Genomic DNA, 15,293 nt, shown 5'->3' on the forward strand with positions numbered 1-15,293 from the left:
CAAACACCTTGGGATACAAACGCTTCAGGTTACAAACTCCGCTAACCTGGAAGAGTTACCTCGAGTTGAGAACTTTGCCCCAGGATGAGAATAGAAATTGCATGCAAATTAGCGAAAACATGCCTCTAGTTAAGAACAGTTTCAGGTTAAGAACGGACCTCCGGAACGAATTAAGTTCGTAACTAGAGGTACCACTGCATTATGCTTTCAAAGAGGCCGGTTCCATCCATTTGCTGCTAACCACCACCAACCTAAGCTTGCTTAGTCAGATCTGAGTCTCACAAAGGTCAACGGACTCCCCAGGAAGTCTGCATCAGATTGCAACCCTAAGGAGAATCTGGGAGCTTCCACGAAACTTGCAATTTTCGTGCTTGCCTGTGCTGGGTACTGGCAGAACTCCACCTTCGCTCCAAGCAAGCTATTGCTATTAATCACCACAACATTTCTGTCTCCTGCCAACATTCCCTCCTCCCCGTGCAATGGTGCGATATACTGACCTCAGCCTGCACCAAGCTTCCTATAGCACTCCCGTAATCCTAAAAAAAGCATCAATCATGCATCTTTGAAACCAGCAAAGACGAAGAGTGCTCAGAGTGCAATTGAGCCTCTGCCATCCGCAGCAAGGCGTCTTCATCACAGAGAACAGCAACAAGAAAACCAAATGTCTGGGAAACAAACTCTCAATCTCCAAGCACACACGAACCAGAAGGCATATGGTCCCTGCAAGTGTGATCACAGTATCATAAGAGAATATGGCAGCCAGGCAACACGAACAGCATGTTTTGCAGTACAGTGGAACCTTAGTTCTCAAACAGCTTAGTTGCCGAACAAATTGGCTCCCGAATGCCGAAAACCCGGAAATAAGTGTTCCGGTTTTCTAATGTTTTCCAGAAGCTGAACATCCAACATGGCTCCTGCAGCCAATTGGAAGTCGCGCCTTGGTTTTCGAATGGTTTCAGGAGTTGAACAGACTTCCAGAACGGATTAAGTTCGAGAACCAAGGTTCCACTGTATTAGAAGGAAAATTTCTGCAGGCTGCACATGACAACACATCAGCCTGGTTCACACTTCATTTTAGTTAAATTTAGCTTAAAAGTGAGAGTGCAGGGCTAAAATCTCAGGTGCTTTGCTTCTCCCTCACTCCTGCCACACTGCCAGGAGCTAAACTATGGTTTGCCATAGCGACACACCAAATCCAGACTCATGGTTTGTTTCTTCCCAAACCACCCACACGCAGCAATCCGAGAACAAACGTTTACAAACACTCTTGGTTTGTTTGGAGAGAAACAGACTGAACCAGGGTCCTGACGCAACGCTAAGCCTAGCCATGGTTTAGCTATGATTAGCGTGGCGGCACCAGGAGCAAGGGAGAAAGCATGTTTTCTCATGTTCAACTCCTTTCACTTTGCTTAAAAGATCAGGAGTGATATGTCCATGCTGGGGGCATACAGAGAAACTTTGAGAAACTTAAAACTTTGAGAAACTTAAAACTTATCTGTATATCAGGTAATCACAGACGTACCTGGGTAGCACACTTGTCCCAATGGGAAACAGTAGGGCAGGGAGTCTCATGTTCAGACTACTGGTGGTGCTTTCCCCCCAGCATCATCACACATAAAAAAAATTAACCACAAAAAAATGCATATTCCATTGATAGCGGGGGAAATAATCCATCTTCGGCAATGTTATCTTGGTATGAACATCCAGAATGAGGGGAGGGGGAAATGCCAAAATCTTTCGTCCCTCCCCACGCACATATTTTGTCCGCAGCTGGCATTCTCCGGAGTCTTTGGGCAGCTCAAGAAAGTCCCACGGCCTTGGGCGTCCTTGAACGAAAGGAACAAGATGTTGGAGGGGCTGCTGCGTCTATTGGATTGCTCCAGAAATCAAGACGGAGACCTTGGGAAGAGGGAACAAAACAAGGAGAAACTGTTACATGGAGCAGACAGGGCATGAGACAGGGAGTTGGGGGTGGGAGAGTAGACTGGAAATTGTTCCACTTGCATGATAAATCTAAACTTTCCCTTTCCCTTGCAAATTTGGCTGTCGGAAAGGTGTGGGGGAAAGGAAGCCTGATCTCTCAGTAAGCAGTCACCAAGTTTTCAGCATCTTGGTTTGTAGGATGGAGGGCAAGGTCAATTCAAGGACAAAGGGCCTCCCTTGTCTGAGACAGCCATCAAAAATTAGGTGGGGAGAGAGACAAAGAGAGGAAGAAGAATTAAAGGCTGCGAGTGAGAAATTTAGCAAACACTGTTGGCCTTCTTTCATTCGATTCAAAGGAAGCATACAGGTCTTCCCCCCCCCCTCCCACCAATAAACGTGGGTCAGATTTAAACCGGAAAGCCAGGCAAGTGCAAAGTTTAAATGGGGTCTCTTTGCTGGTGTTTAGAGCACCAGCACTCCAGAGGAAGCAATGGCCAAACTCACAGAGGCATCCAAGCAGAGGAGACACCCCTAAGGTTTGGGAATCCCGGTCCCAACTGGAGGGCTTTGCTGACATGTCTCAGAGAAAGGATCCAATCTTGTCTCCACCCCACACAAGGTGACTTTAAACTGAGCTCCTCCTGAGCCTTGGCCCTGTAAAACAGGGCAATGCAACTTACAGGTGCCGCCACAATTTAAGACCTCCAAAAAGTCCACAAAAACTTTTAGCTCCAGAACAAGCAACAGGAAGAACCTCTTCACGAAACTCCAAAATAAACTTGTGGAACTCACAGCCACTTGATGTGGAGGGGACCCGCCAGCCTGCACGGCCTGTTGGCTTAAGGATCAGACCAATCCACAGGCAACGGGTTCTATCGATGCCACCAAACAGAACTTCCAGGTTCAAAGACAGAAGATCTCCAAATGCCTTGCCCTATTATTCAACCTGGAAACCGTAATCAAAAGATACCCGTTATGGATGCAGGCTGTTCAGACTGCATGGGCTGAAACCCATGCACAAGCCGTTTCCTAATTGGGGAGGATGTGTGAGGTGGATGTGGCAAACATGAAGCATTCCATAGTGAGTATGGTTTATCGTTGGAGGCCGTCCAAGCACTGCGTGTGTTTGTGTGTGTGGTTAAGGCGGCTGTGTTTGTACAAGCAAGTCAAGGGAGGGAAGGGAAAGTGATTTATTTCGCGGTACCCAAGCGCTGTTGTCACTCCCCAAAGCAACGCCGCATTTTGTTTTTTGCTCAACGCACGCGTCATCCTCGGCAATTCATCAGAATGTGCCAGCTGCGTGGGAAAAAAAGAGGAGCTCCCACTCTTGCGAGAGACGCTTAAAATGCAATTTTTAATCTTAGGCACCTGCACTGCAATGGCACCAGGGCCAGATATAGGTTTGATGAGGCCCTAAGCTACTGAAGGCAATGGGGCCTTTATATGTCCAGCTGTCCTTTGCCAACAACAAATTGTCCATTTGACCATTAGGTCCAGTGTGGCCATTAGGTCCAGTGAGGTCGACTCTGGGGTTGCGGCGCTCATCTCACTTTATTGGCCAAGGGAGCCGGCATACAGCATGCCTAAGCCGCTTCTGGCGAACCAGAACAGCGCACGGAAACGCCATTTACCTTTCCACCGGAGCGGTACCTATTTGTCTACTTGCACTTTGACGTGCTTTCGAACTGCTAGGTTGGCAGGAGCTGGGACCGAGCAACGGGAGCTCACCCCGCTGTGGGGATTCGAACCGCTGACCTTCTGATCGGCAAGCCCCAGGCTCTGTGGTTTAACCCACAGCACCACCCAGGTCCCATATGTGTAAACCAAACGTTGCTTCAATTGTTTTAAGCTCCGCTCTTGCCTTGCTTGTCCTTTGTTGCAGTTATCTACCACCCCCTTTCCAAAATGCAAACGTTAAAGGTGGTCTCTCGCCTGACCCAAATGAAAAGAACTGACAGGGAGATTATGCCTGTGTCTCCTATCTCAGACCATAATCACGGTGATGCAATTCTGCCAAGAACCTTTCAAGTGGGTGGGGTGGGCTCGAAGGGGGCTTTGTTTGCTTTTGTGGATTAAGTGGCTTATCTTAGGGAGATAAGTTTTCTTTTCCTTTCCCCCTCTTCTGCTTCCTCTAACACTGAGCATTCAGAGTCATAAGAAGTAAGTTGCAGCAACTCTTAAAAGGTAAAGGTAAAGGGACCCCTGACCATCAGGTCCAGTCGTGACCGACTCTGGGGTTGCAGCGCTCATCTCGCTCAAGAGGCCGAGAGCCGGCACTTGTCCGCAGACAGCTTCCGGGTCATGTGGCCAGCATGACTAAGCCGCTTCTGGCGAACCAGCACAGCACACGGAAACGCAGTTTACCTTCCCGCCGGAGCGGTACCTATTTATCTACTTGCACTTTGAGGTGTTTTCGAACTGCTAGGTGGGCAGGAGCTGGGACCGAGCAACGGGAGCTCACCCCGTCGCGGGGATTCGAACCACTGACCTTCTGATCGGCAAGTCCTAGGCTCTGTGGTTTAACCCACAGCGCCACCCGCAACTCATATCTACTCAAAACAATACTCCCCATACCCTCCCCCCACAGACACCTTCTTCTGGCTCCAAAACTACCCATGCATCAATCGGACATGCACAATAGGCTCCCCCATAACTCCTTGCTTCATGCCAAACTGAACCACTGCAATCACCGCTGGCCCAGCAAAACCGGCCCTAACGAAACTCAGATTTTTATTTGCAACCGGAAGTTCCAGCACAGCTTGCTTCCACATCAAAGGGGAGCCTGGCTGGCTTTCCACCCCCCCCCCAAAAAAAAAAAAATATTTGCATTTCAAACCCCTGAAAAACTGCCTTGCCAATCCCAAGCCCTAAATGCATAGACAGAGACACACACCTGAGAGTTGGCTAAGTTTAAGTCAAACTATTTGCTCACAAACAAAGCCAAATTGGCTGCTAATGGTTTTTTGTTTTTTTTTAAATAAATGTATTTTTATTAAAGATTTTCTCTGCTATTCACTTGTGTTCCTTTGGTGGTGAGAGAGAATTGGCTGCTAATTGTGAAACAGCTCGACTGCTCTGCTATAAAGACACTCGTCTCTGCCTTGCTTATGTGTCCCCTCCCATGGGCTAATGGTCTTTCAATGGGGGGGAGGGCGGACACTCAAAGAGATTAGGGAAAGATGAGCATCTCTTAAGCCTCTTGGTATTATGTCCTGGCTAAGTGCTGCATCCATCACAAGCCAAAGGTTCGCCCCCACATCCCAAGATTCCAGCAAGGCAAAATATATTCCCCAAGGGTGGACCAGTCCACTGGTATATAGAGGTGGTGGTGGTGCTTTTGCTACTTGCTTACAGGGCTTAATTGCATTTAAAAAGGAGAAAAGGAGCCAGTGAATGAGAGCAAACTCAATTTACGAGCCTGATGCAGACAGAGCCAACTGAATTTAGAAGCAATTTGACAACTGGAGGTCAGCAGTAGATTGCCCCGCTCAAAAGCCAGACGGACAGCAAGCCAATTCCCACGCTGCTGGCTTTAATTAACGGAAAGGAGCTTACAAACCAAGATCTAAGAATGTAAGGAGAGAGGCCCGGCTGGACCCAGGACCATCAACTCCAGTGTCCAGTTTAGCACAATGACCAACTACTTGGGAATAAGCTGTTGTTTGGCAGTGAAATAAACTCCCATGAGAGGTGATGGACTCTCCTTCTTTCGAGGTTTTGAAAGCTGAGATTGGAAGACCATCTGTCTTGGATGCTTTAGCTCAAGATTCCTGCATTGCAGGGGGTTGGACCAGATCAAGCATAGGCAACCTCGGCCCTCCAGATGTTTTGGGACTACAACTCCCATCATCCCTAGCTAACAGGGCCAGTGGTCAGGGATGATGGGAGTTGTAGTCCCAAAACATCTGGAGGGCCAAGTTTGCCTATGCCTGGACTAGATCAGTTTCCCAAACTGGGGTCTCCAGCTGTTTTTGGAATACAACTCCCATCATCCTTAGCTAGCAAAGGTGATGGGAATTGTAGTCCAGTTTGGGACTGGACTAGTTGATAAAGGAAAGACAAAACTTTTAGAAGACATCTGAAGGCAGCCCTGTATTGGGAAGTGTTTGATGCTTGGTGTTTTATGTTTTTATATATGCTGTAAGCTGCCCAGAGTGGCTGGGGAAACCCAGCCAGATGGGTGGGGTATAAATGATAAAATTTATTATTATTATTATTATTATTATTATTATCCTCCTCAGGGTCCCACAAGCAGAATGCGGGCACAATCGTCCTCTCCAGCTGTTGTCAACTGCCCTACGAGGAAACATTGCAGCACTTGGGGATTTTTATCTTAGAGAAAATGCAATTAAGAGGTGACATAAGAGAAGTTCATAATAGAGAAAGTGGATAGAGAAAAGCGAGGACAGTGTGTTATTCTTAGAAGGAGAACCACCTGAAAATGATTCACAGATGGTATTTAACTCTGAGGAGGCTTGCTAAGATGTATAAGGCTGAATCAGATAAGTGCTGGAGAGGCAAAGACCTGATGGGAACGTTCTTTCATAGGTGGTGGACTTAAAAAAGGGGTAAGAGTATTCGGAAATGATTCATAATGAATTGGGGGGATGTTTAAAAGTACTTTCAAAAAACAAAACAGAGTCCTTTCTGTTGGGGATAATTCCGACTGAAATTCCCAGGTGTCAAAGAAGGTTATTTATGTATGCCATTACTGTGGCCCATGTTTTGTTAGCCCACAAATAGAGGTCCCAACCGAAGAAGAATGGCAACTTAAGTTGACAGAATATGCACAAGTGGCAGACTTAACACACAGAATAAGAGAACAAGAAGAACATACGTTTAAAACGTTTATAGAATACAGTGGTACCTTGGTTTACAACCATAATCCGTTCCAGAGGTCCGTTTGTAAACCAAAACAGGTTGTAACCCAAGGCGCACTTTCGCCAATGGGGCCTCCAAACAAATTTTGTTCATAATCCAAAAACACATGGGTTGTAATCCAAAAAAAGGTTGCAAACCGGGACATGCCCTTCCGGGTTTGATGTGTTTGTAATCCAAAACATATTCAAACCAAGACGTATGCAAACCAAGGTACCACTGTATATGGGAAATAACTGTGTACAGCTGAAAACTCTGGCAGCATTAAGACGAATTGAACAGCGTAAACAAGTTTTGATGGATGCAATATGGAATACTGATTGGTACAGTTTCTGTAAAATATGCAGGGATTTAAGATGGGTAAAATGAACCATGGAAAGAAAAGAAGGGAAGTCACTGGTATCTTAAGGATGTAAAGTGAGTGTTTTAAATTGTGTAACAGAAAAATTAATAAAATGAGGACAGGAGGTTGCCCTTGATGGGTCTGATTCAGAAGCATCCCCCAGCACTTAGTATTCAGAGGCAAGATGCTGGAGGTTTATCCTCCCTGAATTGCAGGATTTAAGTGTCAGCTTAAACTCCCCCAACCACCCAGGACCATCCCTGCCCCTGCTCCCAAGCCTCAATTTGCAAACTATTTATAAACATCCCTAGTTTTAAGCAATGCAAATCACCGCCTCTTGAAAGCAAATTAAGAGCTATCAGAGCCTTTCACGCCAGGGGTCCATTGATGCAGATCAGATAAGGGCAAGAGGACACAGGGCTGCCTTCTCTTTTGTTTCATCACTAGCCCCCCCCCCCTTCTGAGCCACCCAGCACAACAGGATTGCATATCTCTTGCGCATACAAGCTCAAAGTGCAAAAAGAGTCTTCCGCCTTTTAAACTTGCCACTAAATAAGGAGGACTGGCAATTAAAAGCGATACAATATGCAGAATTAGTAGGTCTAATGAAAGTAAAATAAAGGAGCAAGGAGATGGAATATGCAAAGAGGAGGATTGGGGATATTTTGTGAGGTATTTGGAAAATAACTGGAAACGCTAGCGGGATTAAGGTAAATTCAACAGTATAATATTTATACCCTGTCCATCTGGCTGGGTTTCCCCAGCCACTCTGGGCGGCTTCCAACAAAAGACTAAAATACAATAACCTATTAAACATTAAAAGCTTCCCTAAACAGGGCTGCCTGTTTAGCTAAGATTCCTGCATTTCAGGGGGTTGGACTAGATGACCCTTGCTTGCCCCTTCCAACTCTAAGATTCTGTGATTAAGGGTGATGGGAGCTGCAGTCCCCAGAAGTATCTGAAGGACACAGCATTGACGACGCTTGGATCGTATCCTACAGGTGAGACACACCTTCATGTACAAATCATTCATTTCTGCAATTTGCTGCCGCGCAACCCAAAGCCATCTCAGAAAACATGACTCGCCTTGCTCTCTCCCCCGCCCCCAAGAATATGGCAAGCCTCGTTTGAATAACGAAGCGCTACTTCAAAGGGCAAGCTTCCCAGACAAGGTGTGCTTTTATGTTTGGAGCAGAGGTCTGGCTGCTAGGCTTGGGCGATGCAATGCTACTCAGTCCAAACCTGTGATCATAGCTAAATGGGGAGCTGGGGATCATAAAAGCATGGCAAGGGTGGATAGCTTGGGCGGATAGGTTTCACGCAGCTCTTTATAAAGCGGCCTTGTAAATAACTGAGCTGGGAGAGGTGGCTTCCCCAGAGCAAGAGAGTGGGTGCTGCCACACTAAAAGATCGACTTCTCACAAATGTGAATACGGTGCTATCTTGGTTCTCAAACATCTTGGTTCTCAAACAACTTGGAACACAAACACTGCAAACCAGGAAGGATGTGTTCCCGTTTGCAAACTTTTTTCGGAAGCTGAACATGCTCCGTTTTAATAATAATAATAATTTTTAATTTTATTTATACCCTGCCTTCCCCGGCCAGAGCCGGGCTCAGGGTGGCTAACACCAGTAAAACTACAGTAAAAACATAATGGGGGGACGGGACCAATTTAAAATACAGGTTAAAATGCAGCAATTTAAAATGCAGCCTCATTTTAAAAGTAGCCCATAAATCAAAACCATAAGGGGAGGGAAACATAAGGGTCAGGCTGTGCCCTGGCCAAAGGCCTGGTGGAACAGCTCTGTCTTGCAGGCCCTAGTCCAGGGGTCTGCAACCCGCGGCTCCGGAGCCGCATGTGGCTCTTTTATACCTTTGCTGCGGCTCCGGGGTGGATACTAGCGAGGGGAGGAGGCGCATTGTGCGCCCGGACACTCCCCACTGTGGCGGGCGCTGTACTGGCTGTGACGTCGCATGGGGGCGGTGCGTGCGTTAGTCACGCACCGTCCCGACGTCACCTTCCCGCCCGCTGTCAGATCGGAGGGCAGCGGCGCGCATGCTTTAAATGTCGCAATGGTTTTGCGGCTCCCAGGTTTTTTTTCCTTCGGAAACGGGTGCAAGTGGCTCTTTTTGTCTTAAAGGTTGCAGACCCCTGCCCTAGTCTCTTGTGACAGAGCGTTCCAAATATCTGGAGGCGGGCCACCTCTGGTTTTATTTTTTAAAGAGCTTTGCAGAATCAGAGGCTTTCTTCACTCTGGAATGACCAGCCAAAACTCCCTCTGCCGTGCAGTTTTTATTCACGTTGCAACCCTCTCCCTCCTTTGAACCTGAGCAGCCTTGTATTATGTTCAAGCCGCTATTACGGAATCTATGCATAGCCACAGGTGAAAACCCGACACACTCTCAGAGCCTCACGCCATTGGGGGAAGAGATGTCTCTTCCCAGGGCAGCCCCAGCTGTCAGCAATTCACTGCTGCAAGACTCCCAAGCCTGTCTAAGCGACTCCCATTTGAGCCTGAGAAAAGCAGCCAGATAAGAGTGTTTGCGCTTGGCACACAGTTTGTTGCTGCCCCTCCTTCTCCGAAGGATGTTATCAGCCACAGGTGCTTCTGATCTGCACACAGCTGCTGCTGCTGCATGGGAGCATCAAAAAAGGCTTATGGCTCTCACCCTCCCCTCCAGAGATACTTAAATGATTAGCTCCATGGCAATTGATGTTGCATCTCACAGGCACCACCCAAGCATCTGAAAACCAAAAGAAAAAAGGGGGGAAGGAGGCTGATTCAGCATGCAGGAGTGTCTGCTTGGGAACAGCAGCACTGACCCACTTTTTTGATGTGTTTGCCATAGTTGGAACTATGGAACTCCCTGCCACAAGGGAGTGCAATGGCCACCAACCAAGATGGTTTTAAAAGAGGATTAGACAAATTTGTGGAGGAGAAAGCTACTGAGGTTGCAATGATTCTGAATACCTGTTGCTGGAAGCCACAGGAGGGGGGGAGTAGCTCTGGCGCTCAATTCCCGTTTGCAGGTTTCCCACAATGTTTTCCCACAACTTAAGAGAATTTCCCAAAGCTTAGAGAAGGATCTGAAACATTTCCCCTGAAGCTTGGAATTTGTTTTATTGAATTCTTGAAATTTTCTTGAGTTTATTGAATTCTTAAATTAAGAAACCAATCATTCTCTTGAATTCTTGAAGAGTTTGGATTTGATATCCCGCCTTTCACTCCCCTTCAGGAGTCTCAAAGCGGCTAACATTCTCCTCTTCCTTCCTCCCCCCACAACAAACACTCTGTGAGGTGGGTGAGGCTGAGAGACTTCAAAGAAGTGTGACTAGCCCAAGGTCACCCAGCAGCTGCATGTGGAGGAGCGGAGACGCGAACCCGGTCCCCCAGATTACGAGACTACCGCTCTTAACCACTACACCACACTGGCTCTTGGGGTTTTTAAACAATGTTTTCACGTGTTGGAAAGCACATTGAGATTTTTTCCCCTTTAAAATATAAAACGGTATGGAAATCATCATCACCATCATCATCCTCCAACAACAAAAAATGGTGCTTAGAGACTCCGCTAGGGCAACTTTAACCTAGGCTTAAGGTACCAATTGGCGATTTGCTTTTACAATCAAACCTCTTCTTACGTCCTGTGCAGCGTGGCACGGGGACTCTCTTCCCCAGCTGCAGAAATCGCTTCTGCACATGCCCAGACACAGGAAACCGTGTCTGCGCATGCCCAGGAGCGATTTCCGGCACCGCGCTGTGCCTGTCTGGCCCACAGAGGATCTCTATGGGAGTGATCTGGCCCATGCCCAGTAAGCCTTGCCAACCCCTGTCCTAGTCCAACACTCTAGCCACTGCCCCACACTGGCTCCCCACTCTGTTGTTGTTGTTGTTGTTATTGTTGTTTAGTCGTTTAGTCGTGTCCGACTCTTCGTGACCCCATGGACCAGAGCATGCCAGGCATTCCTGTCTTCCACTACCTCCCGCAGTTTGGTCAAACTCATGCTGGTAGCTTGGAGAACACTGTCCAGCCATCTCGTCCTCTGTCGTCCCCTTCTCCTTCTGCCCTCCATCTTTCCCAACATCAGGGTCTTTTCCAGGGAGTCTTCTCTTCTCATGAGGTGGCCAAAGTATTGGAGCCTCAGCTTCAGGGTCTGTCCTTCCAGTGAGCACTCAGGGCTTTTTTCCTTCAGAATGGATCGGTTTGATCTTCTTGCAGTCCATGGGACTCTCAAGAGTCTCCTCCAGCACCATAATTCAAAAGCATCAATTCTTCGGCGATCAGCCTTCTTGATGGTCCAGCTCTCACTTCCATACATCACTACTGGGAAAACCATAGCTTTAACTATACGGACCTTTGCTGGCAAGGTGATGTCTCTGCTTTTTAAGATGCTGTCAGGTACCTTTGCCTGAAAGGCTAGAGAGAGCTGCTGCCAGTCAAAGTTGACAGTATGGAGATCAATGGTTTGGCTCAGTACAAGGCAGCTTCCTAAGTTCCTAGGCCAAAACAGTTGTTACCACCAGGACTAATTGCATCTGGGAGGTTTGTTCAAGGTGATGCAGTGCAGCTGATATTGCCCTTTCTTTGTTGCCATCAGATCAGACACTGGATAATGATTCAATTGCCTGAGGGGAAGGAACGGCAACTCTGTGGGAGATCACTTGCTTTGCATCCAGGAAGGCTCCAAGGCCATTCCCGGCATCTCCAATTAGAAAAACAATGGAGGAAATCCCTCCTTTCAAATCTGCGCCCTGTTGGTGCTCTCACCATGTCCTCTTCTTGGCTGGCTTCAAACACATCCACAGATTACGGATGTGCTTGCAGCTGACTAGTAAAGCACCTGTATTGCACAAGGTTCCAGAGAGATGTTGCTTTGGAGCATGATAAGCCTGGCTCCCGACTGCGTTCTCATTTGCTTCCTGAAATGCTCCGCTCCTTGCAAAGAGAGGAGGAGATTTATAGTGGTGTAGAGTGGGGAGGGACGCGGGTGGCGCTGTGGGTTAAACCACAGAGCTAGGACTTGCCGATCAGAAGGTCGATGGTTCGAATCCCCGGTGAGCTCCCGTTGCTCGGTCCCAGCTCCTGCCAACCTAGCAGTTTGAAAGCACGTCAAAGTGCAAGTAGATAAATAGGTACCGCCATAAAGAAGGCTGATCGCCAAAGAATTGATGCTTTTGAATTATGGTGTTGGAGGAGACTCTTGAGAGTCCCATGGACTGCAAGAAGATCAAACCTCTCCATTCTGAAGGAAATCAGCCCTGAGTGCTCACTGGAAGGACAGATCCTGAAGCTGAGGCTCCAATACTTTGGCCACCTCATGAGAAGAGAAGACACCCTGGAAAAGACCCTGATGTTGGAAAAGATGGAGGGCACAAGGAGAAGGGGACGACAGAGGACGAAATGGTTGGACAGTGTTCTCGAAGCTACCAGCATGAGTTTGACCAAACTGCGGGAGGCAGTGGAAGACAGGAGTGCCTGGCATGCTCTGGTCCATGGGGTCACGAAGAGTCGGACACGACTAAATGACTAAACAACAACAACACCTGGAGATGCCAAGACTGAACATGGGAGCCTGCATCCCTGTGCTCTGGCCCTTGCTCCAGGATAAAATTGCCAATTGAAGACAACTAAAAATTGTCTTGGGTCGCTTGGAAGCTGGCTCACATGTCCAGGATACCTCTAGAAATGGGGTTGGGGGTGGAATGGGCATCCACTGCAGGGGTGCAAATGCTTTCATATCTAAAAGGTCAAGAGGCCAGGGTGGATAAAAATCAATGGTGTTTTTTTTAAAAAAAATCATATTTTTTATTTAAATCAGATTTTTTTAAAAAATCAGATTTTTAAAATAAAATGCTTTTGGGGGAAATATTTCTAAAGATAGTTTTCTATTTAATTTACATTAAAGTCAAAAGGCTATTCATCAGGAAATAAGGATTTGCTTTAAGTTTTTCACGTGTGCTAAAACTCAGTCTAAGTTTTTAAAACAAAAGCAAAAAACAACGTTTAGCCACATCAGTTAACAAACATGGATACGCATGCTATCATGTTATTGCTCCAGTTAAATAAATTGTTTAAATTGTTATTAAGGAAATGATTATTTTTCTCCTTCCAATAAAGTACAGCAGAAAAGTTGTCCAAATATAAACAGTTTTACTTATTAAACCTCACAATAATTTTATAACTATCTGTCTATGTGTTTCTAATAGTATAACCAAATCAGTAATTTCTGATACAACTGTAAAAACTACTCTGAAAAGTTATGATTCCAAAAATGAAACCTTCCTCTGGTTGTAAATATTAAGATTATACCAGCAAGAATGAGTCTTTCTGTAAAAAAATAAGTATTTAAATCAAGTCTTACTGACTAGTGATTTAAATCGTGATTTAAATCAATTTGATTTAAATCGAATCCACCCTGCGGGAGGCCAAGACAAAGGGGAAGATCTCGATAATCTAGAGACTCTATTAGTCAGGAGGAAAACTAAGATTGGTTGTTTTATTATATTTCTCTGCCACTTTTCATTCAAATGAACCCCAAAGCAGCTTACAAACAATAAATAACAATAAGATGACAGAACATAATAGAACACCACAAACGCAGCATTAGTCACACGGAAGGATTAACAATTCATCGGCGAAAACAGTTGCAATCTATAAAGCACTGCTGGCAAAGCAGCAACTAAACGATAAGCTAAAAATCACCAATAAAGCAAATGTCATATTCTATGATTAACAGATCAATGCAGCATTCATACTCTATAAAGCAATATTGACAGCATTTAACGAAACAGCAATCGAGAGATGAATTAAGCACTGCTGAGTTCATCCGCACCCCCCATGACTCCTAATATTTTGCTCTGTTCAGCTCATTAAAACACACATGTGCACCTAATGGCAATGGATGCCAAAATGGAAGGCAGGCAAGCAAGCAAGCAGGGAATCAGGGCTGGGTTATTGCAGAAGAGAAAAGAAGAGGAGGAGGGAACAGGAAAGCAAACAAGGCAGAATGTTGGAGATAAGGCAAGGCCTCACAGCTGCAGGTGCCACAACACAGTCATCAAACCATCAGGCTGCTTCATCTCTGCTTTCTCAGGACAATGTAAGACTCAGGGATGGTTGAGATGTCAACACACCAAGCCCTGCTCGTTACCCTGCAAAGTAATTTCCTACCTACCTCTCCCAGGTGGAGGCAAACCATAATTTAACCTTTCATCTGTGCACGAGGCTGCGCACTTGCACTCCAAATTGGTATGATTTTGGGGGTGGGGTTGCACACATAGCAAATTATGCTTTTCTTCTTTTTTTAAAAAAGAGATCTTCCGCATAGCTGTCAACCTTCCCTGTTTTTGCGGGAAATTCCCTTATTCCAGCGCCGTTTCCCGCTGCTATCCCAGATTGTTAGATATCCCATAGACTGTCCCTGGGACAGGTGAGGCTGCTGATCCCTTATTTTTGAGGCTGCTGATCCCTTATTTTCAAATCTGAAAGTTGACGGCTATGATCTTCCGCCTTGAAAACCTGGGTCCTTGTCACCCGCGGCAAGGCATGCATGAGCAAGGCCACCCGTACTCCATGCCAGAGAGAACTCGCCTCCTCAGCTGAGGAAAAATCAGCCCTGAGCTCAGAGGGTTCCTTTTAAACAAGATTAGACCCCGAGGTAGTAAGGAGAAAGAACAGGCCGCCTTGTTCCGAACTGCCTTCGTTCCAAAATCCTTCTGCTCTTCCTGCAGAGACGCTTTCAGTCCCCCATGCATTTTGCAGTTTCTTGCAGGCAAATTGCCAGCTGTGTGAACAGCTTTCTCCAGAACACTTGCATCAGGGCTGTCCGAACTTAAGGAGAGGCCATTTCCCCACCCCCTAAAAATGTTGTTATGAGAGATATTGCCTGTCTGCCTGTCACACAGAAAGCTTGTCCATTTTGGGGGCTCAATCCGGCCCGTCAGTCAGTTTAATCTGGCCCCTGTGGCAGTTTATTTCCTGGGGTAAAATAAAAATCAATCAACCCTAAAAAAGCTCAACAACTTCAATCCTTAAAAAAAAAGGTCAACAATTTTGGCTGGCCCTCATGGCCCTTCACTTCATCAAATCTGGACCTCATTGAAAAAAAGTTAGGACACCACTGGCATAGAGGAATGACTCTGTGAG

General features: G+C 46.4%; 1 long non-coding RNA gene across 2 annotated transcripts in view; it reads right to left on the bottom strand.

Moving 5' to 3' along the window:
- The window catches only part of LOC310713247, a 149,275-nt gene that overhangs the window by 109,367 nt on the left and 24,615 nt on the right, over positions 1-15,293 (bottom strand). For both annotated transcript variants that reach the window (XR_014529142.1, XR_014529143.1), the window contains exon 2: positions 1,523-1,899. This is a non-coding gene — a long non-coding RNA (uncharacterized lncRNA). The remainder of the gene's footprint in view (positions 1-1,522; positions 1,900-15,293) is intronic.

The sequence above is a fragment of the Podarcis liolepis genome, assembly GCF_965112155.1.
Source record: "Podarcis liolepis genome assembly, chromosome: 8".
NCBI lineage: Eukaryota > Metazoa > Chordata > Lepidosauria > Squamata > Lacertidae > Podarcis > Podarcis liolepis.